Source organism: Podarcis tiliguerta (genome assembly GCF_965153285.1).
Source record: "Podarcis tiliguerta genome assembly, chromosome: 5".
NCBI lineage: Eukaryota > Metazoa > Chordata > Lepidosauria > Squamata > Lacertidae > Podarcis > Podarcis tiliguerta.
This window is the reverse complement of record NC_139538.1, coordinates 64,300,857-64,328,798: the sequence shown is the minus strand read 5'-3', so window position 1 is coordinate 64,328,798 and position 27,942 is coordinate 64,300,857. Positions and strand designations below refer to the sequence as shown.

The window sequence follows — 27,942 nt, the reverse complement described above, 5'->3', positions numbered from 1 at the left end:
CTGGATAGCCTTTTGAGTAAAGATGGTGGGCTGATCCTTTCAAAACTGTACTCATTTTAATTACTGATTTCAAAACAGCAGTGGTGGTGGTGGTGTTTTTTGGAGGGAGGTTAAATGTTCCAGAGCAACGCTGCGTACTGGGCTGCTAGTTGTTCCTCACTTCTGAATAAATGGTCAGCTTCAAAAATACAATATGGCCATAGCACAACTTTTAAAAAAATAAACAGATCTCTTTCCACCCCCACTAAGCTTCTGTTCTATACCAGAGGTTTGCAATCCTCCTCAAATCAAAATAACAAATAGTTGAGCCTTCCCAAGTGTAACTAAGGCCCCATTACACATGACACTAAATTTCACTGGGGACCAAATTAGGTCTCTCCCCCCCCCCCCCCACATTAATAGCAGGCATAAGGAGGGGGTTGATTTTCACTAGGGCCATTCTTTCCTCACCTGCTGCTGTCCTGATGAAAGCAATGTGAAAACAGCCATAAATGAAAACCCTACTTCTCTGCCCTTTCTGAAAATATCATTAGTGGTGTGAGAGCCTGCTATGGAGAAGACCATGTCACTGCTCTTTCCCATGTCAGCATCACCCTTGCAAGGAACTAAAACAGCACCGGCATGGGAAGGAGGCATAGTGCAGACTACTCCCAAAGGAACTCTTACTTTTGACACTATCTTCTTGAGCTTTGGGAAGGGTGACACTGCAGTGGCTTCCATGCCACAAAAAAGCCAAGAGGAGCCCACAGCAGATGCAGATGCTGGAAAACGGTTGTGTAAAAAGGGGTAAGGCAAAAAGAAAAACAATCTCACCGAAGCAAAAACATAAAAAGCTGACTTATGCTCAGTTCGAATATTTATTCTTCCAGCCCACAGACTGGTGGCCTCTAGAGATTGTTGGACTACAACTCCCATCTTTCTTGGTCATGCTGGTTGGGGCTGATGGGAGTTGAAGCCCAAAACCTCTGAAGGTTTGTGAGGGGTGACTGACAGTGACTCTCCAGATGTTCAGGCATATGATTATCACATCATCTGCTACTTGATACTTTTAGCTAGAGATGGTAGGAACTAAACATGGGGCCTTTTGCATGCAAAGCATGATGTAATCTACAACTGAGGGAAAGTCACCCCAGCGTGTTTCTGCAGAAAACAATTCAGGAAAAGGGTGGTGCATCCATCTCCCCCAGCCATGGTTTTAATCTTTATAAAGGTGCCCACCTCCCATTTTAATAACATTAGGTTAGTGAACTTTTCTGTCTGGGCATTTTCCAGCCATCTAAAATGGATATTCCATATATAGTTTTCTGACAGCAGTAAAAGTATTTGCTGCATTCCAATTCTGTTTGGAATCCAACCTCAGAGGCTTCTCCCCACCTAACATTTGTTTTTTTTCCAGTCGGGTGGATTTGACACAAATTCTTCTCTAGGGTTAGAACTGATAAAAATACCAGTGATTAAACACTGGAGCTTTTCATTCCCTCTCGCCTTGCCAGGCCCAACACCAGCCTCAGTTTATATCTGTGCAACCCCACTGAGAATGTGGCACTCTGTCTATGTACTGTAGCTTGTTTAAAGCACACACAGAGAGACAAAACATTAAACCCTGTTTGAAAATTTGGTCTTTCAGGATTTTCTGAGGCTCTTTTCTATGAAAGGACAACATGCAGCCCCAAATTTAAAAGCATTTTCCATTCACGGCACAGATTTTGCTCTCTGACACTCTTGCCTCACTGTTAGCTCTTCGTCTTGAAATTGCCTTAGGCTGCAATCTTATATATACTTACCTGGAAGTAAATTCTATTGACCTCAATAGAGCTTATTTCTGAGTAGACATGAATAAGATTGCACTGTTTCTTTTTATCCAAATCTCTTGTGTGCATATATAAGCTAAAGAAAATTTCTGAAACTTCTTGAACAAGTAACATAATCTGGAACAGGTTTTCCTGTGTTGTGAATTGTGTTTAGTGCTAATACATTTGCATCTCCTTTAACATTTCACAGATGGAAATAGTCGCACACCAGCATACTTGCAACAACCCTATTCTAACACCATGGATTGCTGCCGGAGAACTCCCACGCACACTATTACACATTGTAGAAGGTTCTTCTGTGCTGTGTTCATTTACTCTGCAACAGACTGTTCTGCACTGGCTTGCTCCCTCATCACAGTTTCCTTATTTGTTTGTTTAGACTTACTTTTGAGGCCCCTGGAGCTTAAGGTTGCTGGGTTGCTGGGGTTTTTATTTAAGTTAAAGAACACTTAATCTCACAATGAATCTGGCTGCAGCTATTATACTCTTAGGCTTGCCCTAACATTTCCAAATGTTGAGAAATTCCAGGGGTGCTGGGCTTACTCAGGTTTTGTTTCCTCTGGGAAAAAAGTCACTGGGGAGCATAACAGGGATTTATAATGTGCAGCTGGAAAAATGTTAGGTGTTTGATTATATAAAGTACAAACACTGGGGGAAACAAAGGTGTGAACTATCTCCAGGCAAGAGCCCAATGCATCCCACTGGTCCACAGTAAGACAGGGACTTCAACCAGCTCACTTGCACATATGGACTGCTTTAATATGAATCCTCATCAAGCCTCGTTCTTAAACATTCACCCTTATGTAAGTCAGACAATGAACTGACAAAATGAAGCTGATAGTTGCATGAAATGTTTTGATTCCATTCCCCCCCATAATTATAACTTCTGAACTGAAAACACCACATACTCAGTTCTCGCAACTAGCAATGAGCTATTTGTTACACTATTTCAATTACTGATTTTTGCAAATCTACTGTGAAATACTCCTCAGTAGATCTTTGACATGTTTTATTTCCCCCTCTACAGAGCAGCTTGCCTCCTTCAGCCCCAACCACATAATTTTGGAATGAGCAGAATCCAAGTACATAGCCGTAATAATAATTTAGTGTCACGATCCTAATCCAAATATACTCACATTTCTTTGACAGATGCCCATGATTTCACTTTTAACTGATCCATTACATCTCCAAAATGTTACCTCTCTGTATGAAATATCAGCTAATCATTTATTTTCTACGTTACGCATGCATTGTTCTGTAGTTTAGACACTTGAAACTTACCGGTATTTGTCTAATTAAAAAAAGGGGAACGCTGACTACTGTATTTCCAAAGACACATTCACATTAAGAATACAATGTGGTCCTGCTAGTTCATGCATAGAGTTGTAATTTGCAATTTCTGCAACCATGGCAGCACACATTTCCTGCAATAGTTGTAGGAATTGTTCCTGGGATTCAGAGCCATACTATGACTGTGGACCACCATATGTGTATCTCAAGACTTAGTGTGTGTGTTCTCCTGAGGTCAGTGGATACTGGAGCCTGCAACATTAACACACAATATTTAAAACAGATTTAAACAACAATATCAGTTCCAACCAATCTAGAGGTGTTATACCATCTGCCAAACACAGGAACTGACATCTGTATTGTCTTCTACACCTGAAGTGGGTGAGACCTGAACACATAAGACTCACTAGCTTGGGTCCTACCCACAGACTCTGAGGCTCCCATTCAAGGATCAGAAACCCTCATACTAGCTAGTTACAGCCCAGATCAAACATTATAATCCTCACATGGATATGTTCCGAGATGCAATCCATAAATAATTTACAGAAGGAACAATTGACATTTTCTCTTTTCTTAAGTCTTTCTGGCCTGAGAAGTCTCCTCTTTATTTCGATTGTGGCCCCAATAAATTGAGATATGGCTCCATTTTGTGCTATCTTAGTCAGACCTCTGCTCCTAATAGCGTGAGATAATGTATCAGCAAAGCATTGCTTGAAAGGATTCACAATAAATGGAAATGTACGCAGATTTCTTATCTTTTAGGTTGTGACAGATGCATATTTATTGTCTTACTGAGCATTTAAAAAAAAATCAATATGAGAACCTTTTATGCTACTCTGATATTCATAGTTAAAATATTCATTAGCCTTTTCCTGAACTATAAAGAGACAGCTGCATTCAGACACAAAGTAGCTTGGAACTTTGAATGTGAATGACATGTGCCCCACCCACGATTTTATACAGTGTTTAATTCAAGGCACTTTCTTGTGCGTCATCTGCTGATTCTGTGAAGTGTTGGCTCCTAGACAGCTAGCTAGCAACACAGTAGCATAGTGTAGCATCATGATCAAAAAGCCCCATTTTTTCACAAAGGCACACTAGCACAAGCAAATCTTATGCACGAATGCACCCGTCCACCCACCAAAGAGAAGTGTTCGTTCTACTGTGAACCTACAGGTCATTCTACAGAACTTACATATTGGATCAGAAAATGGTTGTTCGTGCATAAATAATGTGCAAGGAACAGTGAAATAAACACAGCCGATTGTAACCAATTACTGCAATGCAAAGGACTATGATAGCACAGCACTAACAATACCTGAAATAGATAGCTATATGAAGGTTGTTTAAAGTTCATTAGATTTCCACTTGAAATAGTGGGAAACAGTAACCCAGGCTAATAAAAACAGCAGGCTTATTTAGGACTATAAGCAGATCTGGTACTCTAAGGGGAAATAAATTTGTAGAGGACTAAAGGATACAAAGCCCAAGACTTGATCTTAACAACATCATAGGAACTATAATTTATTGATTGTAACAGTAACATATTGCAGAACACTTTTTATCAAGATGTCCAAAGGCTCACATTCACTACCCATTTTATCCACTAACCATTCCATCCACTTCATTCCAACGTAAAATGAGAAGATGATTTATTCCCATCCTAGCAACCAGGGATTAACAGAAGCAGGGGAAGAAACTAGTAAAATAATGCCATTGCTGAACATGTTTGTGAAACATTGAAGTACCATATGGCCAAGAGCTCATTCCAGTTTGCTCTCTTTTTAAGAAGTTTTTGGTTTTTCACATTGTAGTCTCATTTTTTGTATTAAATAGAAAACTAAACTTTAGACAGGCTTTGGCTTGGATTTCCCACCATGCATAGGCTAATTTTTATGTTACATGGGAGTGGAAGAGTGGTTGTTGTTGAAAGTTTTGCATTTTCTTCATGTTTAATCACTCAGAGCTTCAAACCCCCAAATCTAACCTTTATTTATTAACAAAATGTGATTTTGTTGGTGACTAAATTTAAACTAGTAAGACCTTGTTATCCTGAGAATAATTCCTGTTTGCTAGATCTATGTGTCATAGCAAAAAACTCGTATGTGTAACAGTGCATATGCACAAAAACCTTCCAACATTACCTCCCCTAATAAAATGAAATATGTTTAGGTCTCAACTGATTCAGTCGTAAATAAAACACAAGTCTTTTCCAGAGCTGAATGACCCTCTTTTGGCCTCCTTTGAGATTTGCAAGTAAAATCAAAGATGTTTTCTGAAATGCAAATTGTACTTTCCTATGATGTATCAACAGATGGCCTTCATTCGTCCTTACAGACTAATTTCCAATGGACCAAGTTTAGTGTCTAAAATCTAATAATTCTAGCACAAAAGATTTTGATTTTTTTTTAAAAAAAAACAGCATCATAAGGACAGTTGGTTTGACTGTTTTCTTGCATATGTGTACACAGATGTAAGATACAAAATATGGCATGTGTATACCATTACACATGTAATTCACAAGTACATGTTTTGCTACGCATACATGTTTTAGAAAGCACCACACATCTTTGTAAGGCAAATTTTCCCACATGACTGTGCACCTAGGGTTTACAACTTTCTATTGTGACATCTTTGCAGCGAAAAATGTAATATGCAAAATTGCTCTTTACATGCTTCCTTATTAATGAGCTCACAGAGAAATAGTCACACAGCACACTTCATTAGATACAACCCATATACACTTTCTCTGGCACTAAGGCTGCAATCTTTAGCATAGTTACTGGAGAACCCAGTGGACTTATTTCCACACTAGGTGGCTATTACATAATTGTCATTCACTGCTCTGCACTGGTTTTTATGCGGTATCTACATATTATCATCAAAACAGTGTCCTCTATTTTCCCCACACTCTTTCCATCTTTTCTCAGGTGGCAGAAGTCAAACTTCTGCAAGGAACGAAACAACAACACAGTCTCCACAGATGTGGGCAAGAAAAGGCACAAACTGAGGTACATGTACTGATCTTCACTATAGGGACAGGCATTGTGCAACTGTTCTGGGGAACACTTTGGCATATTAACTGCTGCACGGAACCTCAATTTTAATTTTACTTCCAGCTGATAGTGGGAAGAGCAAACTTCTTCAAAGCCTTAGATGTCCCTAGTGTAGCTGACTAAATAAGCATGTATCACTACTATCCTGTGAGCAATTATTTCAGATTAAGCTCCACTGAACTCAATGTGAATTACTTCTGAGGAAACACATATAACTGTGAGATTAACTCTCTGTCAAATTGTCAAATAGGAAATGGGCATTAATTGGTTCACCATCTAGTACCAATAATACAAACAATACTAGCAATCTTTGCCACCATACAGTTTCACAGTCCATCTTCAGCTTGCTCTGTCTCTTCCCTTTGCTGGAAAGAGCCCTGGAACATGAAGTTTGACATCAACTGCTACACATACACCCATGTATAATGTAATGTAAGTGTAAGCCACTTTGGTAGTCAATCTGACTCTAATATAATACAAACAAACATAAAATATCATAACCAGGAGTAATTTGTAATATTTGTAAACTTTTCTGAAATATGTGCTTCTTTCCTTTATGCAGGACCTTCTAAAACAATATATGACCAGAACCTTTTTCAACCTGAGAGCCACATTTCCTCATGAGCAACTTTCTAGGGGCCACATACTAGTGGTGGGGGGGGGGGGGGGAGTAGATGTGAAAGTAGGCAGAGCAACTGAAGTGAAACTTGTCCAGTAGGTTACATTCCAACCATGCAAAAGACAGAAATTTCTACACCTACACACACACACACACACACACACACACACACACACACACACACAAACACAGTTCTCCATCTTGCTTCTAGGCAAGCAGCAGGCATTATCACAGTTTAAGAGCAGTTTAAGGTGTGGCCTGCAAGAGACTGTTCAGCCTGTGAAGAGTCAATATCTGAATGACACAAGGTTACCCATGTCTTCTGTATGATAACAATATCACCTGCCATGGGAGATATGTCGTGGAACAGAGACAGTTGGGGAAAGGGCTACAATACAAAATTACAGGAAAATATTTTTTAAAAATCATAGGGTTGTGTTTAGAAGATGCTGTTTTATTTCCATACTTCTGACTCTTAATTGCTTTTCTCACATCAACTCCTCCCTCTAGGTATCTTCTTCCCTTTCTGCCAGTTCCTACCTCCAGACAAAGATTAACAGGTGCATTTTTTCTCTGTGTATTTATATATGCACAAAACTATTTATTTTATTCTCCAAAGTCATCAGCATCACAACCATTGACCATCCCCTCCACTTTCTCCTGCTAGATATACAGTATATAATCCTGCTCCTGGGCATACTCCATTTCCACAATGACACTGGGATCTAGCATTAGGTAACTGTACCAGCAGTGAAAATTAAAAGGATTAAAAAATACGTTATCTTAGAAAACTATCAACAAAAGAGGCTCAGACAGGGGATGGTGGGGAATTTACATTTACACTGACCGAGACACCTTTCCTAGATCTATAGCGATCAACTTCTTGTGCTATGGAGTGGTAAATCAAGAGGTAATCAACTTATGAAATTCTTGTTTGCATTAAAAAATGAAAACCTCTCAAAGTGGTTTGCAAAACAACAACAACAACAACAACCCAACCCAAGAAAAATCAAGAAAAAAATTACAGTCATACTGTAACACATAACAAAAGCTAAAATACTAGAACACATTAAAATCACCTCCACTTTCCAAGCATTTAGCAAAACACAGAAGCAAAAAAGGACAAGAAGGCCATTATCACAAGCAATCACTGTCCTAAGGTCCTCCACCTATGAAGCACAATTGGCCCACTTGACCCAGGTTTGGTTGCAGTGGCCTAGAGCATGCAAAGAGCAAGGCTGGCTCAGCTGCACTACATTGAGGTGACTTGCTTCAGATGACCCAAGCAACAAGCTTTATGGGAAGAAACATGTTTTATTAATATTAATTCTATTTATATTTAAATATCTCTGCTGCTTTTCTATCGCAAGATATGCTTCAGGATATTACTGAGGGGAATCCCGCCTGATTGCCAATGGGACACAAGTAAAATGCAAGGTAATTCAAATCACAAAACAGCCGGCTGTAAGGTTCTCTTAAATCCACCAGCAAAGACAAGTATCAGATTTCTTCAATATAATGTTGTTTCAGGGAATAGTTTTAGCTCTGAGCTGTTCTAGGTGCCTTGCACATAACTCCCAGCTGCAGTTAAATAAACCTTCCAGAGGGTTTCCCACCAAAAAACATACCAAACTTCTTAAAGGGATAGAACTTTTTCTTTTTTAAAAAAGTAACACTAAAAATCAGTAACAAGCAACAGTACAACAAGGTAATATCAGCACACAACAACTTTCAATAAGTGTGTCTTGCTTTCTTCTGGCTTTGTTAAAACCTTTCAAAATTGTATTAGTGTCTGATGCCTGTTTGCTCATAGTTTTCTTTTAATGGGATTTGGGGAGTTCTCTCCCTCCAAAACATACCAAACCACGGGGGCCACCAGGGGGCGCATTGGAAGATGGCCGACAATAACATCTCTCTGACCCACACGAGGTAATTAAGAGGCTGCTATGGGAGTATGTAGCCTCCCTTTGCCCCCCCCAGGGAATGGGGGGGGGGACTGCCTTGCCAGCTGTGTCCATAATTCACCCCCAGATTCGAAAGAAGGGGGCGTGGACACTTGGCACGAAGCCCTCGAGTGGGTCGGCCCTCCCTGACGCTGTCTCTAATCGCGCACTGGTTCGCATTAGCTCGAAATATATAATTGGAAATATATAATTGGAAAGAAGCTAATGCACATACATCAAGTGAAGATTGGGAGTAAAGACTGCTGATTAATGGGTCTCTGTGAGCGGAGCAACGGGCTGGACAATAAATCAAGTGAAGAATCATCATTAAAAGACAGGTATGTTGGAGTGAAACGGAAAGGGGGGGGAGGAAAAAACTTTTCTTTTTTTGTCTTATGTGAGTACCAACAACCCTCCCCTCCAGAGAGAAGAATCGTTGCGAATTATTAATCACAAGCAGGAGATTATGAACTGTGTGGGACTGAATTGCTGATCAAAGATAGGACTGGTGGAAACATAGGGGAATGGAAGGAAAGTTTTATGACGCAGCAACAAATGGAGTTTCGTGAAGACAGGCTTGCTGACGAGGGGGAGGAGGACCAGGGTCATCAGAATGTGAATGTATGGTTATCGGAATGTTATCTTGACCCTGCAGGGCCCCCTGAGATATAGATTGGCAAGCCTGTGGAAACCGATGGACAGACTGTGGGAATATTCTTAACGGAGGTGTGGAAATGGCGTCTGTCCTTTATGTGGAATGACTTTTGGAGAGTGTAAAACCCACACAGGAGATGTTTGTTTTTAACCCACTTGTGAAAATTATCAGAGATCACAAAGAAAGGAATATATGATAACAACAAGAAGATGAGGAAAATAACAAAGAGACTATCTGGACAGAACTGGATAGAACTGTTTAATTAAAGCAGCAGCAAGAGTGATGTTTGGACCCCTTTCGGAGCTTGAAGTATGGGCACCCCCAACAAAATTATAAAAATCTGGCTGTATAATTTGGAACTAATGTGATTTGGAATTAATGCGATTTGATTGGCCTGTTAATAAAAATTAATTATTTTTTTTTAAAAAAAATACCAAACCACAGTCTCCCACACACTAGTTACACAAAAGAGGTTCTTTTCCCTCACAACTCTTACAGGGAGAGCACTTCATAATTTTATGCTTCTCGGGTGCATTCCTTTGAACTTAACTAGCACTACTAACTTTGTTTAATTGCCAGTTTAATACTTAGAAAATTGCCTTCTGATTTTCAGTGTGCAGTCATTAACAGTTGAATAGATGGTGTGCTCACAGTTGTCTTGAACCTAAATAATTCTCTCACATCTATTTAAAATGACTATAATAATGAAGGGCATTGCTTATGCTTTCTGTGCCTTTTTTTTTTTTTTACCAGACCAAGCCGCTTCACATCAATGTGCCTAGCATAATAAGCATACTACTATAACAGCTTAAATGTTTGGCAGTCACATGGATTCTGTGAGAGAAGCTCAACCATTTCCATAAACTACACAACATGACAAAGCACTCCAGCACAAAAATAATATATGGGGGAAAATACCTTCTTATTTGGGACTGGCCCAAGACATTTTTCTGCCTAAGGTGAAGGGCAAAATGACAACTCCCTCCAAGCCACGTAGGGAAGCTAAGACCGGCAGTCGAATCTTACTTCAGTACTGGTGATGGGATAATATGCTTCACTGCACCTGAGGGCAACAGCCCAGCCACACCTGTGCTAAGCATTTAAAGCACTATCATCTCATTTTAAACAGTCCTGGCTTCCCCCAAAGAATCCTGGGAACTGTTGTCTGTTAAGGATGCTGGGAGCTGTTTAGGACACAGCTGACGATCACAAGAGAGGTTTAAAAGTTTATCCCTCTTCCCAGGGAACTCTGGGAAATACAGCTCTGTGAAGGTCTCCTAACAACTCTCAGCACCATAACAAACCAAAGTTCCCAGGATTCCTTGGGGAAAAGCACAAACAGTCAACTGTTCAAAGTAGTATGATATTATTTTAAATTTATAAGCTTTGATGGGACCTTTGGGGATGCAGGGCATGTCAGTCCAGTCCACTCCCCACAGCTGCATCAGTCTGCCTAATGGTGGGGTTGGGCCTGTTTATATTTGCTGCATACTAGGCCAGCTTCAGAATTCCAATAGCCGATACAGCAAAATAATAGTATATTTTTAAAAAAACAGAGGACGATGAACTGTACCTACTGGCACAGAGCTTCCTAAAGTAATAGTCTGTGCATTTGGTTTCTTAGCACCGTATTGAAACAATAACAGTTTTAGTTTAGCCCTGCTCAGACAGTGACCCTCCCTTTTACACACACAACACCAACACCACCCTCTCATGTTGCCTGGTGCTTGACAAAATTACTGTTCTTATAGTCCCAGGCAGGCAGCAACAAGAGGTTTATTGAGTCCTTGGAGGAGTGCCATACACACTGGTGATTTGCATTTGGCGTGATGGCTCAGAAATGTCACAGTCCTGTTTTAATACTTTTAGAGAGCAGAAGTTAGGCCCCCTAATTTCAGTAAGACTTAGAGCCACTCTAGATGTCTTTTTTATTGTGCATTCATGATTATTTGTGCTCATAATGCTACCAAGGTAAAGGTAAAGGTACCCCTGCCCGTACGGGCCAGTCTTGACAGACTCTAGGGTTGTGCGCCCATCTCACTCAAAGAGGCCGGGGCCAGCGCTGTCCGAAGACACTTCCGGGTCACGTGGCCAGCGTGACATCGCTGCTCTGGCGAGCCAGAGCCGCACACGGAAACGCCGTTTACCTTCCCGCCAGTAAGCGGTCCCTATTTATCTACTTGCACCCAAGAGTGCTTTCGAACTGCTAGGTTGGCAGGCGCTGGGACCGAACAGCGGGAGCGCACCCCACCACGGGGATTCGAACCGCCGACCTTACGATCGGCAAGCCCTAGGTGCTGAGGCTTTAACCCACAGCGCCACCCGTGTCCCATCACCAGGGTAGTCATGCACAATCCCACTTTCAATAGTTTGTGGCTGCAAAATCAGTGCATACCCCATAACTTCCTCCTGAAATCTCGTAGCATTTTATACCACAAATCTGGTTTATTTTTGCATCACTTTTGTTGCACTATATCCCCTCCAGACAGCAATAATGTAGTAGTAACATTGGGGAAGCATTGCAGAGCAAATTAGAACAGAATAAATCCACCCCAAATGTACTATTATTGTGTTAAAAACATATTGTGGAATACACCTGGACATGAGTCTAGAAGTTCCCTAGAAGGTGTGTTTAGGATTACAAGCTTATACTGTAGGTATTATCAAAAACCAGAGTTAAGTAAACAATATTTTGGCTTTCAACTAAACAAATCCTTCTTGGTGGTTCTTGTGTATTTCTGTTTTGTCATAGGCACCAAACTCTGATCACAGCCCAGTCAATTCTGACAGCTCATGTAAATATAATATTGTTGAGCAACAATGGACTTTAAAAGGGTAGGCAGCTGTGGAGCAAACTTCAGTCTGACAATTCATTGTAATTGTTGCTTATTATAAATACAGGGCAAATTAAAATTATCTAGCTACAGATAATTTCGAGACTATAATTTCCATGAGTTTGTTTTCAGATGTCACAGGCCTAGCTGTGATACTGATTACACTGACCCACATTGCAACCTAACGTGTCAAGGGAGCAATTCACGGTCTGTACTTCCTTGCACATGCTACAGTATTCCATATACAGTAGCAGCACAACCAGCCGCATGCCCCCAATTGTGGTGCTTTCCTGAATTTGGGTTAGTGCCTGCCAGTGTGCTGATTACTAAGATCACATCTACACCAAATATTACGGGGCTTCTGCAGCAACGCCTTTAAATGTGGCTGAGGCATTATTGCTCTTGTACAATCAGCTGGAAGTGAAATTAAAATGATGGTCCCACACAACACTTACAATGCAATCCTATGCACATTTACTCAGAAGTTCTGTGGGGCTTGCTATCAGGAAAAGGAACACACAGGAATGCAGCTTTAAAGAGCATTATTTTTTCCTGCTAAATATCTGCAACTACCTACTTTTCAAACATAATTATGTGTGAATCAAATGGAAGTGAACCTCTGGCTATATATATATATATATATATATATATGGAACAGTGTCCAGATATGGAGCTTCCTTTTCATTCTTCTTCATCATGCAGGACCACATGATGACCACTTGAATTTGGACATGGTACTGTACTTGGAGAAGGCATCCTAGCATGGCTTGCCTGGGTCCTGGTGACAGCAGAAACATGAATACTGCCCTGTCTATGAAATCTAGCAACAGGCAACTGCATCTAATACTGGAATTCTGATGCCTGCTCCGCTACACAAACTTGCAACCCTAGGTGACTTATTCTCTCCCATGAGGTTAGAGCTGACATGATAGAGAATCTAGCTGCACCTTTCTCCCTTTCCCATTAAAAAAATTACTCAAGAAGCTCTCTCCTTTCTCAGTGAAATTTGGGGGTTTGGGGGTGGGGTGTTCGGATGGGACAATCATATTGTGAGATGTAGAAGAGGGCATAAAAACAATCTTAAACTGGTGTAACCGTGATTTCCTCCCCCCCCCCAAGGAACTCTGGGAACTGTACTTTCAGGAGGGAGAAACTTATCTAGGTCCTTACAGAACTACAATTCCCAGAATTCTGGCCTGACAACAAAACTTCTCCTTCTCCTTCTCGTCCTCCTCCTCCTCCTCCTTCTTCATAGTCTGCCCATCTGGCAAACTGTATAAAACTAATATAACTCGTAACATAGAAGTGTGATTTTACAGCAATGTAGATGTAAATCTGACAGCCTATTTTAATGCCATTTTTTAAAAAAAGGATCATCACATTAAGATGCATTTCCCCAAAATATGAGGACAAAAAGGGACAAATAGAGATTTTGAAAATGTTTTGTTTTATAGCTATTGTGTTTCCAGAAAGTGCACAATTTGTTCCCGTTTTCTTTTAATGCTCAAGAGCAACTTTAAGAAAAAGAAAAAAGTACTGTCTTGTATGGTTCCAAGTGAATATGGAATTATTTTTGTTCACAGCAACCACATATACTGTATTACAAATGTTCCTTGCTAATTTCCGCTAGAACCTCACTTTGCTCTGGGTTACTAAGCACCCAATTAGCCTTCATTCAAGTATTAACCTCATTTTAACAATTTTGTTAACAGCTGCACTAGTAACTACCCATGCTGGGTCAGGCACGATGTCTGTCACACTGGAACAACACCATGGAAACAGCTACCATTGACAGATGTAGTACTATAGGGTACAGAGAAGTGGGAAAAGAGGAAAATGTCAGGCTAGTGGAAGGACTTAAGGCTGTATTAAGGAACCTTCAGACCCATTAAAATCCAGGAATAAAAATACAGTTATACTCACTTGCTAAGCAAAGCAATTATAAAGGGTATTGCAACCAACAGAAATCATAACAGGATGCAATCATTACCACCCTTTGCTTAGTTTAGGATGCTGCTATAATTACACCAGGGCTGCTTACACACTCTACCTTCGAAGCGCATTTCCCTCTTCCAAGAATTCTGGGCACTGAAGTTTGTAAAGCGTGTCCTCCCTAAAAGAGGGCACGTGTTGCGGTGAGACCTGGAGACTGACCTTCTTGTTGTGGGTGGGTATACTGGACAGCCACAACACCCGACTGGTAGGTCCCCCGTTGCTGGGTTTAATCTGGCCAATGGGGTGCTGTCTTAGCGGATCGAGGGAACCTATAAATACCAATGCACATGACCCAGAGCTTCCTCTTTCAGCTTGTGCATCAGAACACCCGCCCACCTCTCCCTATATTTAGGGAATTTTGTGATTGACCTTGCTATGCCATCGTGTGTCGTCTGTCGTTGGGACAGGGGCATGGCAGGAATTTCCCCCACTTGGCTGATTGGCTGTTGCCATTTGGGTTTCGCCTGCCGCGTAGCAAACCGTCACAACTTGTAAGGTTGCGGATAGACACTTGTTCAGGTGATAGGGATGGGGGAATGATCTCGCCATCCCTATGTGAAGGATATTCCGTTAAAGGAATCCAGGGACTCAACTTGGTTTGGTCAACCCCCAGGAGGGGATTGTGCCCGTGCCTGAGTCCAGGGGAGCATTTGGGGAGTGGACATAGCCTGTACCCAGGCTTTCCACCTACCCCAGGTTTTCACCCTTGGCTGACCTATGACAGAGCTCTGGGTCAGCGGTATCTGCAAAAGTGCAGGGAGCTATGCAACCACTCACTTTCTGTAATCCATAAAGTTGTGTCCTAAATTCCACCAAAAACCAAACTAAAATTTGAGTCAAATGTATTTTTATTTAGGGTGGAGGTCTCTGGGTCTGAACATGCAAAGGGTTTCTGAGAATTATAACGCTGTGAGGGATAAACAACAGTGCCCAGAATTCTTCGAGGGAAAGAATGTGCTTTGAACGTGCTTTAAAGGTACAGTTGTACTCAGCCAAGCACAAGCTATTCCTTTCACAACTGCAGCTCTGCACTGCACTGCAATAAAATGCAAGTTGTTACCTTGAGGATTGTTTCTGAGTAGGTCTACTTCTTTATCTTAACCGTACTAATCATCACTATGGTCAGGGTGCATGGACTGTACTGCCATATTTTAATGTAAAAGGTTACACTATCTTTTGTAAAAGGTTGTATATTGAAATGCTTCAGAAATAAAGAGTACCATCATTTCCTGCACAACTGTTCCTTAATCTTAACCTGTGTATTTTCTGAGCCTGTTTGATCTCTAGATAAGTCACTTCAGCTGTAACAAGGTATTCTGCACCCTCTGCAAACACTTAAGGCAGGCAGAGAAGATGAAAATAGACAGGTCAATGGGCTTTAGAAGCTTCCATGGATTACAGATGCCTTTCTAAAAACATATGCCAAATGGGAGAACGCCAGCAAATAATGCATAGCACAAAGTAAGTTCCTACTGAATTCAATGGGGTTTACCCTCCAATAAGTGGGATTAGGGATCGCACCTAAATTCAGCAATTATTCAAACCCTGCTCCACAGTCACAATTTATGGCACAATTTAGAGCTGCTATACCAGACTGCATAAAGTCTGGGAGACAGAAAGGAAACAACTGCTATGTAGCTATAACTGCTTCAGAGTATTAGTTCTTGGATAGAATATCAAGATTCACAAATATGATTATTGACCTAAAGTTTAAAATTAAGATGTGGCCCAAAGAGGGACTAGAAGTGGCAATTAGCCTATAATGAATATGATGTCAAGATAACTGATGGCTACGCCCTAGTTATAGAACGTCATCGGGATGATTGCTAAACCTGAGCATCTTCCAAAAGTCTGGCATAACCTTTTTGTATGAGCTTATTGGAATCTATCAGGGCTGCAGTTGTAATGTGGCCAGTGCCTCCTGAGCTGATGACCTGACATGTCCAAGCCTTTGCACCCCCATCTATCTATAACCAGAAAAAGAGAACTACTGTATAGGGAATTCCACCCAAGGTTCAGCTAGTGAGCTATTTTAACAGGTTGCATTTATATGTGCTTACCTTATTTAACCTTAGCTTTAACTATACGGACCTTTGTCAGCAAGGTGATGTCCCTGCTTTTTAAGATGCTGTCTAGGTTTGTCATCACTTTTCTCCCAAGAAGCAGGTGTCTTTTAATTTTGTGATTGCTGCAGTGATCATGGAGCCCAAGAAAGTAAAATCTCTCACTGCCTCCATTTCTTCCCCTTCTGTTTGCCACGAGGTGATGGGACCAGTGGCCATGATCTTAGTTTTTTTGATGTCGAGCTTCAGACAGATTGCCGAAGAATTGATGCGTTTGAATTATGGTGCTGGAGGAGACCCTTGAGAGTCCCATGGACTGCAAGAAGATCAAACCTATCCATTCTGAAGGAAATCAGCCCTGAGTGCTCACTGGAAGGGCAGATCCTGAAGCTGAGGCTCCAATACTTTGGCCACCTCGTGAGAAGAGAAGACTCCCTGGAAAAGACCCTGATGTTGGGAAAGATGGAGGGCACAAGGAGAAGGGGACGACAGAGGACGAGATAGTTGGACAGTGTTCTCGAAGCTACTAACATGAGTTTGACCAAACTGCGGGAGGCAGTGGAAGGCAGGTGTGCCTGGTATGCTCTGGTCCATGGGGTCACGACTTAAACAACAACAACAACCTTATTTGAACAAGGTGATGTCACCTGCAATGAGCATGCACAGGATACAAGTTGATACAAAGCAAAACTCCAAAGCACATGAACCATAGTGTATGAGGAAAGCCTTATATGTACGAGAGTCTATGATAAAAGTCGGCTATTACTCCCTGCAAAAGTTTCTATCTCGGGACCTCTCATACTCACTCAGGAATTAAATTCTGTAACTGTACTTTATACTAACTGAGCCTGACAACTATTTATTCTTCTAAATATCGCACTCAAGAGAAGTGTTCTCCTGCTATAATTAAATATAACATGTCTTACTGATGAATGTCAAGGCAAAGAAAAATCAAGTATCAAGAATAATAAACACAGGGGCAAACCTGAGCTTCATTTAGCAATTTTTATTCAAATAGCTGCCTTTTTCATTCCATGTTATAATACTAAATATATAGATGAACTGATGTAGAAGATGAACATTCTGCTATAACAATAAAGCTGCACTGCTGGCAGTTTAATGCATGTATTTACAATTTAAATTTACATCCATTGGACTCCAACAATTCACAGCTTGGATGCATCAAGTTAACTACTTAAAGTTCTCATATTGGTTAGTTCATAATAATTTTACAGGAGTGCTTACACTTCATGTGCTCACAAATCACATGGCAGTATCTGGGCAGATTCATAAGCATTTACCTTCTGGGGGGCCCAGATAGTAGGATGAATACTTACCACATTATCCAGCTCATGCAGATGTATCCAGAGCTTTCTTGAGTCTGTGATGGTTCTTTGTTTCTGCATGTGGTCCATGGGTGCTATTCCAGAATTGCATGCATCTAACATTTAAAAGCTATATCTGTGTCTAATCTAAATGCATTAAAGTTGTAGATACTGGTTCTTGCATCTATACCTTTACCTAATTAGCCATTTTCTTTTCTGTGTTAGCCTCTGTGATGCTTTTGTAGGGTGCTATCATATCCCCCTCCATGACCTTTTTGCTTGCCTTAACAGAACAAGCTTTATCATTATCTGCTTGTAAGATAAATGGTCTGTTCCTCTGATCATTTTGGTTGCCTGGTCTCATGTGTTTCAGCATGAATGCCTCCTTCTTCAACCTTAATAATTTAGAGTGGGCACATTATTGAACGCACAATCTTAACAATGCCTGCTACAAGGATGTCAGTACTTTCCAAAGCTGTCCATACTCAACAAAGCTGATATTCCAAAATGAGAATAATAGATGATGGGGGTCAGGTGCCAATTTAGACTGGGGAATGGTGCCATAAAAAGAGTTCTATACCTCACCACCTCATGTTCTGGTTCTAATTTTCAATTCATGTGGCCTGCTTTGCAGTAAATAATAAAAATGGTCACAATTTTCTCACATCAGATGTGTTTTGGCCCATAGTGCAGTTACACTTTTTGATCATCTCTGAAGACTTAATTTCTGTACTGGGGCATCAAAGACACTTAGGGATTAATTTAACATTAGATAAAATCCTTACACTGATATCTTTTTCCTCTTCAATCATTTCCCGCTGCTGAATGTCCCACCCAGTGATGCAAATGCTAATTATCTGTCCCCAGATGCATGACCTTGAACTCTACACTACTGAGATTCAGCAGGTCTGTTACTTAAATTCAGTTCATTCTGTTTGATTTGTGGATTCTTCTCCATATATGGGATATTTCTGGTCCAGGGCTTTATTCAATTCTTGGATAGATATTTTTTTAAGCAAGCATATGAGTACCTCCAAGTAGAAAAGGTACAGTGAGAACTGCTCCATTACCCAAGATCCTAGATTTTTGTTGCATCCAATATTTAGACACAGTTCCACTGAAAGAGATTGATGAATAATGGAAAGGATAACTCCCACATAACATTCCCATGTGCCCATGTTCATAAAATCACTTTCAAAAGTCTGACAACTACATCAGAAATGTAAAATCTCTGTTCCTTTTTTAATCACTGAAAATAGGATCAGTATGTGCTTACTTCCTCCAGTAAATAAAATACAGTGGTACCTCGGGTTAAGAACTTAATTCGTTCTGGAGGTCCATTCTTAACCTGAAACTGTCCTTAACCTGAGGTAACACTTTAGCTAATAGGGCCTCCCACTGTCGCTGCACCACCAGAGCACAATTTCTGTTCTCATCCTGAACCAAAGTTCTTAACCCAAGGTACTATTTCTGGGTTAGTGGAGTCTGTAACCTGAAGCGTCTGTAACCTGAAATGTCTGTAACCGAGGTACCACTGTATTGCATAAAATAAACTGCAAGGATGATCCCATGCATAGCTCATCTGAAAACTGAATTTGGTCTCTTCCCACTGCTAAGCTGCCACCAGTTGCAGAGATATCAGAGAGTTCCAATAAAAATGGAAACAAGACCAGAAACTGGCAATGTTGCTTATTCATTCCATGTCCAGAACGGAATTCAATTCGGCAAATACTATTGGTATTAAATGTCACTGTTGCTTTCAATCCGCAAATTATATACAGTGGTACCTCTAGTTACAAACTTAATTTATTCTGGAGGTCCATTCTTAACCTGAAACTGTTCTTAACTAGAGGTGTGCTTTCGCTAATGGGGCCTCTTGCTGTCGCTACGCCACCAGCACATGATTTCCGTTCTCATCCTGGGGCAAAGTTCTCAACTCGAGGTAACACTTCCAGGTTAGCAGAGTTTGGAACCTGAAGCGTTTGTAACCTGAGGCGTTTGTAACTTGAGGAACCACTGTATAATTGTTTACGTTCTCTCCGCCCCATTTGTATTACCGTATGTTTCCTTCATTGAAATGAATTGGGTGGAGAGAGAGAAAGACAATATGAACGGGGTCTGTTCCGGAGCCCCGTTCGCATCTAGAGGTAAACGTATCTAGCAACGGCAGGTCTGTGCACGCCGCTTTTCGCCGTGTCTGCGCATGCACAAGCGGCGAAACCCGGAAGTAATGCACTCCATTACTTCCGGGTTGCCGTGGAGCGCAACTCGAACACGCTCAACTTGAAGCAAATTTAACCCGAGGTATGACTGTAGTTTTTAGCAGAAGATGAACTGCAACAGAACATAAACAGTGCTGCATGTGATGAATGCAGGGCAGAACAGAAAATGATCCCTACACTCAAACAGCAAATAGCAGAAAACCACAAGCTGACAAGTTTAGTGTAGCATACATAGCAAAGGTTCCAGATGCTAGTGATATATTTACTCACCAAGCTCGACAGAATTCTTCACAGTCAAGAGAAAATTCTTAAAAGAAAACACTATGTGCGCCCATAGTTTTTCAGTCATCTTGGTAGAACATTGGCCACCCTGTAAGCAGTGCTAGCCCTGCCATGCAACTGGATGAAGGTACCTGCTTCAGGTGTGGCACCATGAAGAAGGATAGATGAAGAAAGGAACTGATGTTTGTATATTGCAGCAAGGTTTTTGTTTTCAGTGTTGGCCCAAGCAATAGGGAGATGCCATTTGGGCTCCACTTCAGGCAGCAAAATGGCTTGGGCCAACACTGACTGAAAGTGCCATTTCATTCTTTCTCTGAGTGTAATCCAGTCTGTGTGCCCCAAACTTTAGTGATGGCAGAAGAAAAGCGGTGCTTGTTGGTGCAGTGGAAATCTGGTACATAATCCACCCAGTCCTTCTGTGTACTGATGACTCTCCTAAAAGTGATGTATTTTTGGGAAGGGGGGAAAAAACAGGATGGCCTGGAATGTTATCTCTCTGAATGCCCTTTCATATCATCACTGACAATGAAAGCTGATGCTTCACCTTGTGTGCCCTCCTCCAGCTTTAACATAGAGATCAAGTCACTTTCTGGAGGCTGAGCAACTGCATTTCCTGAAACCCAAGCTTCTTGCACCTTGTGATGGAAAAAACAATTAGGGCAAGGAAGAGCAACAAAAAACATCTGAGTATGAAAAAAGAGAAAAGAATGTGAATTAAAAAGAAACAAGGGTGGAGGGGACATACTTGATGGATTTCCCTCTTTTTGATAAATTAAAGTAAGAGGGCTTTGTAATGGGGAAGAATGGCTGGAAGCCAGGAATTGGACTGCTTATTTTGCATCATGCCTGGTGCTTCCCTTGGATGCTGTGGGCATTTGCCAAGAAGCAGATTAGGACCAGTGAGAGAAATATTTAGTCATAGTGGAGGGCCCACACAGGTTCCATCTGCCTCATCCAACATGCAAGAATATGGGAGATATGGGATAATCCCATGGAAAAGCAGGTTTCACCACTGTACAAATGAAGCTAATTGTGGGAACATGAGGTAGGGACATCAAGGCCAGAAAAAGAAAAGCGCATAAATATAAGATCAGAAATGCATCAAATCCAGCATGTGGGGAGCCGCTTTAACCAAAATTTATGAATTGGGAATGAATTGGTATTTGAGTAATTGTATTTATTGGGAAGCAATTGCTATTGTTATAATTGGGCTATTATAGGAAAACTAATAAAAATTTATTTGGAGGCAATGAGATAGCATGTCACTACAATAGCTGGAAAGGAAGGGTGGCAGTAGCAGAGTAACAGCTTATTCAGAAGCACATTATCAACCTTCCTCTATTCTTGAAGAAGTTATTAGATGAGTTAATTTAAAATCTGTGATGCCTTTATGTAATGCTTCTTTAATGTGCCACAATATTACACTTTTGTTTAAGTATTAAAGAATATTTGCTTTGGAAAACAAAAACAAATGTGCATTATTAATGAACAATAACAACAAAAATTTACAGTTCATGTAAGGGTAAGTTTTAACCAAGGCTTACAAAGGGGAAAAAACAACCTTCATTTAACTGCTAGCCAAAGATATTTATGTAATACATTCCTGGTCATTTATTTATTTATTCAGAGATTTCTCTACCGCCCATCACCAAAAATGGTCCCAATGTGGTTTACAAAAAGAAGAAGAAAAGGGGTTATTTAAAAACGTAATACATAACAAAAATATTAAAATATAAGGTGCAATTCTCATACATTACATAAATAATATAATTTAAAGCACTATAAGATAACCCATCAACCACTAAAAGCCTGGTGAAAAATGTACTGTTCCCATTTCTTATGATTAAGAGTGATATATATCTTTCTTACAGCATATTGAACTGGTCCCTAATGGGTTGTATAAGATCTTATAGAACTGCCACTTCACTAGTGGAAACGAGCTATTTTTGGTGAGCTTGGAACACACAGACCAGGAGGAGACCCCAGGAACTCCCACGACAACCATGGAAAACTCCAAAGGCATAAATGCTTCTGTGGCGGTAAAAGGCAAAAAAAAAAAAAAAAAGGTTGTGTTGAGAGCTGACCAGGAGAGGCACTGGATCTGCGAGAGCCAAAGCCCCCTCGTTCTTTTGAAGGGCGAAAGAAGAGTTAAAAAGTCTACCTTCCCCAGAGCTGGCACAATTATCAGGGTCAATGGAAGAGAGGAGGAGGTGGGAGGCCAAATAGGAGGAAATGGAAAATGTACGCACACATATGCACATACCAGGTCCCCGCCCCCTGCCTTACACAAGCTGGTTGTTTCTCTGCCACAGAATCTCTCCTCCACTGCCACTTTAGGATTGCTTTGATACAGCACAATCCTATGCTTCTACTCAGAAATAAGCCTCATTGATTACAACAAACCAAAAGATTTCAAGATTGGAATTCTGCTACATTGCATTGGGGCCAGACATGAGAAAATATTTTAAAAATGCAAATATAACCAAGGCCATGACCCTCACCAAAGGAAGGAGAAGAGCTGCTATTACAATCCAGGTCTGCTCTTAAAGAGATAGGTCATGAATGCTACAATTGATTACCATTCATTTCTCTTAAGCCCTCCCTGGGAATGTGGCAGCCCCACCTGCACAGATGTCTCAGGCAGAGATGATAAATTATAGACAAAAGGTTAGCAGGGAATGCTGCTGTTGTCTATCTGAAGTAAAGGTGCTTAGATCCACAGATCAAATGGGTCAATATTCAGAAACGTACGACCATTTACCATGGCGGAAAGAAAGAAAAACACCAGCAGAATCTGGTGGCTCAAAGTCACGCAGAAGTTTGAAGAAAAATGGCAGTTCTATCTCCCTGAAATTATATGTGGTTTTCATGCTGTCACAGATGGACCCGCAAGAGTTTCGGGTGAAGATGAAATTGTTAAATAAGTAAAAATCTAAAAGGCTCCAGGCTAGTTTTGAATAACAGCCTACCCTAATGATCAATGCTGTGTACAACTTGCAGAGCATAAACAGCAGTGAAGTTATAAGAGAAAAATGGAAATCCATACCATTTTATGTATTATTTATCCAAAGTTTTGGTCTTTTTCATCTTCTCTTCAGACCTTATTGCCCTCCAGTGATAAATGTGTAAAGACCAATAGCAGAAATGATTTCAAGTCCCCAAGGGAGAAATGCTTTGTCACTGCAACTGCATATATATATATATATATATATATGCATACACACACACACACACACATATGGCAGAAGTGAATTTCTTCCTTAATATTGTGCAGAAATATTGTGCTTTACTTAGTTTCACACTTTTATGTTTGTGTGATAATCATCCACCTTTTCTCCAAGCTAGACTCAAGTCACATTTGTCAGCAGCTATATACAAAAAAGGGTGATATCTCTAGAGAAATGTGAACAAAAAATGGAAGGTCCTAGCAAAATTCTAGGCATGCAGCCAAAGTATACATGCATAATCACATCCTTTTATTATGTAAAAATTTAATTTAGCTCACTGCTGACACAATTTAGAAAAACTAGCCAGTCCAAGCACACATACTGAAAGAGAAGAGGAGGAATAAAAAATTCATTTTTAGTAATCCAGCCTTCCCCAACTTGGTGCCTTTCAGTTGTTTTGGACTACAACTCCCATCACTGATGGAGCTAATGGAAATTATAGTCCAAAACATCTGGAGGGTTAGAGGAAGGCTTTAGTAATCCTTTCAGCACCCAAGCACAGAAGGAAATGTACTTGCCTATTACATGTCAAGTAGCTTAACGTGGCATGCATGGCTCCCCACCCTTACCCCCCAACACCCAACTTTATCATCACAGCAACCTTTCAAGGTGGCTTAGCTTGGTACATGGTTATCCAGTGAGTTTTGTAGCTAAGTAGGGTTTTGAACCTAGGTCTCCCGAATCCAAGTCCAACACTCTGACCACTAAATTACACTGGCTTCATTACATCTTAAATGATATTGAAAATGCAACCAGAGGTACAGTGCTAGATGGGAATTGGGTAGGAAAGAAGAAGAGAGGTGATGACTTAGCATTGAGCCTTTGAAGCCTATATCCTGGGGTCTGAAAATTGTGCACACTGAAGGCCAGTGGCACTTTCAGTGCTTGGAAAGTCTATTTTTAACAGGACTAGTTCCAGTTCATAGATCACAGAGTTGGAAGGAACCACGAGGATCATCTAGCCCCAACCCCTGCAAATGCAGGAATTATCTCATCCAAAAAAGGAACTAACTCCAGTTCCAATTCATCCTTTTACAAAACAAACTAGTTAAATTCAAGTTCACCCAAACACTCATTTTACCCTTTGGGAACACCCTAGTGCAGCTGAGGGAGCTCATTTGTTCTGTTTCAAAGTGGTTTGCATTCAAGCAGCTTCCGAAAACGGTGCTAGGAAGGGGTTTGAAAGGGAGAAAGCTCCTCCAAAGGCCCTCTTCCAGCATTGATCAGCTGAGTGGCCCTGGGAGCCATCCTTCAAAAGGGCTTGCTGCCCTTGCTTGAAGCAGTTTGCATTCAAACTGCTTCTTAAAATGGGGCTTTTTCCTCCTCTGCTGCTTCTACCATAGTCTAACTTGCTGATTTTCTTTTGCCTTTGAAAACTATTTTTACAGTTTCCTTTATATAGTTAGTTATTTTTAGGCACATGAAAATATTTCACTTTTTTTTTAGTGTCCAAAAGTATTTCAGAAAGGCAATAATTCTGAACAGAAACTATTTTATTCCCTTTTGAGAAAAGCACACATCAGAGATGTAACATTTTAAACTGAAAAACTGTAAAACAACTCATACTGTTTTACTGGCTTCTGTATAACTAAATTCTTAAAAAATCAGTGCTTGGGTCCAGTAGGGTGGGATTGGGGGGTTTTTTGGTCCTGCTCTTATCTAACATAAAGTACTGCTTTCATTTTAGGGCTCTCTCAACCCCTGCCTTACCCACCAATTTAAAAGAACTCAAATTAGAGGCTGTCTTTAGAGAATAACTAATCAGTGTCATGTCCTCTGGGGTTTGAAGTTATAGCAGCCACTAGCTTTTTCTTGTCTAAAGTTGCAATTTTTACATCACAGCCTCTCAGTGGTACATGCCATTTATGTCAAACTTGAGTCTGGGATCATTTTGTATCTGATCAGTTTTCTCTCTCCTGTGCCCCCCCCCCGTGCCCCCCCCAAAGGAGTGTTCAGGATATTCTCCACTTTTTAAAATTCTTTTTGTGCCAGCTGCTACCCGGCAATCTCCTTGACTGACAATATGCCTGGGTTGTTGTGGATGGTGCAAAATGGCAGCCGAGTGGCCAGCACTATTGCTACTGCTGCTCCTTGCCATGGCAGCAAAACATGTATCAGGAAAGGAGAAAAAGATGTGCCAGTGCCACTGCTAATGTCCACCTCAGAAAAACTGCTAGAGAATTTATTCTCCTCCTGGAGAAATGTGGTATAGGTAAATTCCTCAATTCCTTTGTCCATAAATAGGGTGGAAAAATGGAACAAGCCATTTGCTCACAGCTCTACTACAGTCACACTAAGGATTAGATGTCTGAATCAGTTAACTCAGACCTGCTACTGAAGTCATATCGGGGGGGGGGGTTTCTCCAGTAGCCTGCCTTGCAATGGCCATTGAAGGGTGGCACATTAGCAAACTGACCATAACATAAACTATTTCTTTAAAACTGAATAATGTTAACTAGATGCTCACTTATTGTATCATGACTGGAACAACTCAAACATGTGTACTATCCAGATAATGCATTTGCAAGATGCAAAAAGAGTGGATGGGTGGAAACATAGAAAACCTTATCCTGAGCAAGACCATTGGTCAACCAAGCTCAGTTATATCTGCATTGACTGGCAACCACTTTCCAGGGTTTCAGACTGGGTCTCTTTACCATCTATACCTGGAGATGCCTGGGTTTATATACAAAGCTTGTGCTCTAGCACTGAGCTATGGTCAGTGAGTAATGGCGGGGAATGGAAACCAACCTTCCACTTGTATATGCAGTAACATTTTACAATGATAATCCCCAAAATTTCTTCCAAAGGCAAAAGAGCCAGTGTGGGGTAGTATTTGGGAGTGCTGGTCTAGTATCTGGGAGACAAAGGTTCAATCCGCACTCGCCCATGCTCCTCACTGGGTGACCTAACCTACCTCAAAGGATTGTATTGAAAATGAAATTTAGAGAACTATGCATGCCACCTTGAGCTCCTTGGATTAACGCTAGGATATAAATGTAAAAATAAGAATGAAATGAAATGAAAACAGGCACAATGTTTTGTCCTGGGGAAATGGGGATTAGACAGGCAAAATCAGCCTTCATGAATACTCTTTGAAGCACTTTGATTCTGAATAGTCATGTCAAGGTGTACTTATTTTATGAGCACACTCAAAATTTGAACAAAGGTAGCTTTGGATAGAATGGGTGGTATGCAACTGGCATGACTCATCAAATGAAAGGATTTTGGCTTGTGCAATAGGGCTTCTCCTCCCAATGCCCACCTCATGCCCACCCCAAATCTACTCCAGAGGGTTGGCAAGGAACCCCAGAACAGATTTAGTGGGCACATGGGGGGAGAAGAGAGTGACAAGTCCCATTGCAAGAAGGGAAATCCTTGTGCTGAGAGAAGGCTTACTTAGATACTTTAGAATACCAATGAAACTGATCAAAAGCAAGAAGTGCAAGCAACTCATTCTGTTTGTCCATTTATCTATTTTTGCACTGTCTCAATTGGAATGAATACACATCCTCTTGCTGTGAGATGACCATGCTTCTAAGGAAAGGACAGCTTGTGCATGTTTCTGTCAGGTGCTTGTTCAAATTCTGCTTCAGAAATACACAGAAATGCTGAGCAGGAAGAATGACAAACCCTTCCTTTCTGCTCAAGGATTTGAAGTCTGTGCTGTGGCTATAAAGCATTATCTCCCATTACCCAATCCACACACCTGTGAAGTTGCAGTTTGGCTCCTTTTGATAGGAGGACATGCTTGGCAGCCACTTGTCTCTTCTTCACAACAATATTTAGCATTTAAATAGCTTACTTTCAGTATTCTGAGGGCTTTCCATATATTCTTTCAGTAATCCTTACAACTGTCCTGTAAAACAGGCTAGGATTAGATGGGACTTTTTAAAAAAAATCTTCAGATGGCAGTGGCTCCCTAAAGTCTCCCAAGGAGATGGGAGAAGAGAGGAGGCTGAGGGGACATTTCACAAGAGAGGGTGTTTGAGAAAGAATGAGAGGCTGTCAGCTCTGCAGGCAAGGGCTCCTGAGCCCCACAGCGATGTCACAGAAAGAATGTACTTGGACAAGGGAGCAGTGGACTCAAAACAGTTGAAAACCTCTAAACTAAAGGAATGTGCTGCTGGTTCCTAAGGTACCAGAATACTTTTGCCTTCTTGTTTATACAGACTTAACAGAGCCATTTCCCTGAAGTACATAGTTTGAGGATTTCACAACAGTGCCCTTTTTAATCCTACCGCCAGCAACTCATATCAAAGTTTCTGCCACAGCAGAATTTTATCCTGCCACATGCTATCTTGGGAATTATGCAAAGAATAGATAACACGTTTTCCTGCAATTTTTAAAATGAGCTCATATGAAAGATGTGATCGATTGGAGCAGTTTATCACAGCATTGTCTTGAAGCACCTCCACAATATTTCTTAGGTTTCTATATAACCATATTTTCGAAGATTCATAACAAAACCATGAAAAATCTCTGCAGGCTGAACATTGTATTAAAATGTAATATCTCAAATCCTGTGAAATCTATAAGACAGTGGATTACTGCCCTGAGGGAACCTCCTATCATTTCAGTCATTTGGAAGTGGGCAGAAGAAAGCATTTTAGTGAACAT

The 27,942-nt window shown here is 40.8% G+C and overlaps 1 protein-coding gene across 1 annotated transcript in view; it reads right to left on the bottom strand.

The window, feature by feature from the left end:
* The window catches only part of PRKG1 (protein kinase cGMP-dependent 1), a 653,626-nt gene that overhangs the window by 524,663 nt on the left and 101,021 nt on the right, over positions 1-27,942 (bottom strand). The gene's annotated exons all lie outside the window — the stretch shown is intronic.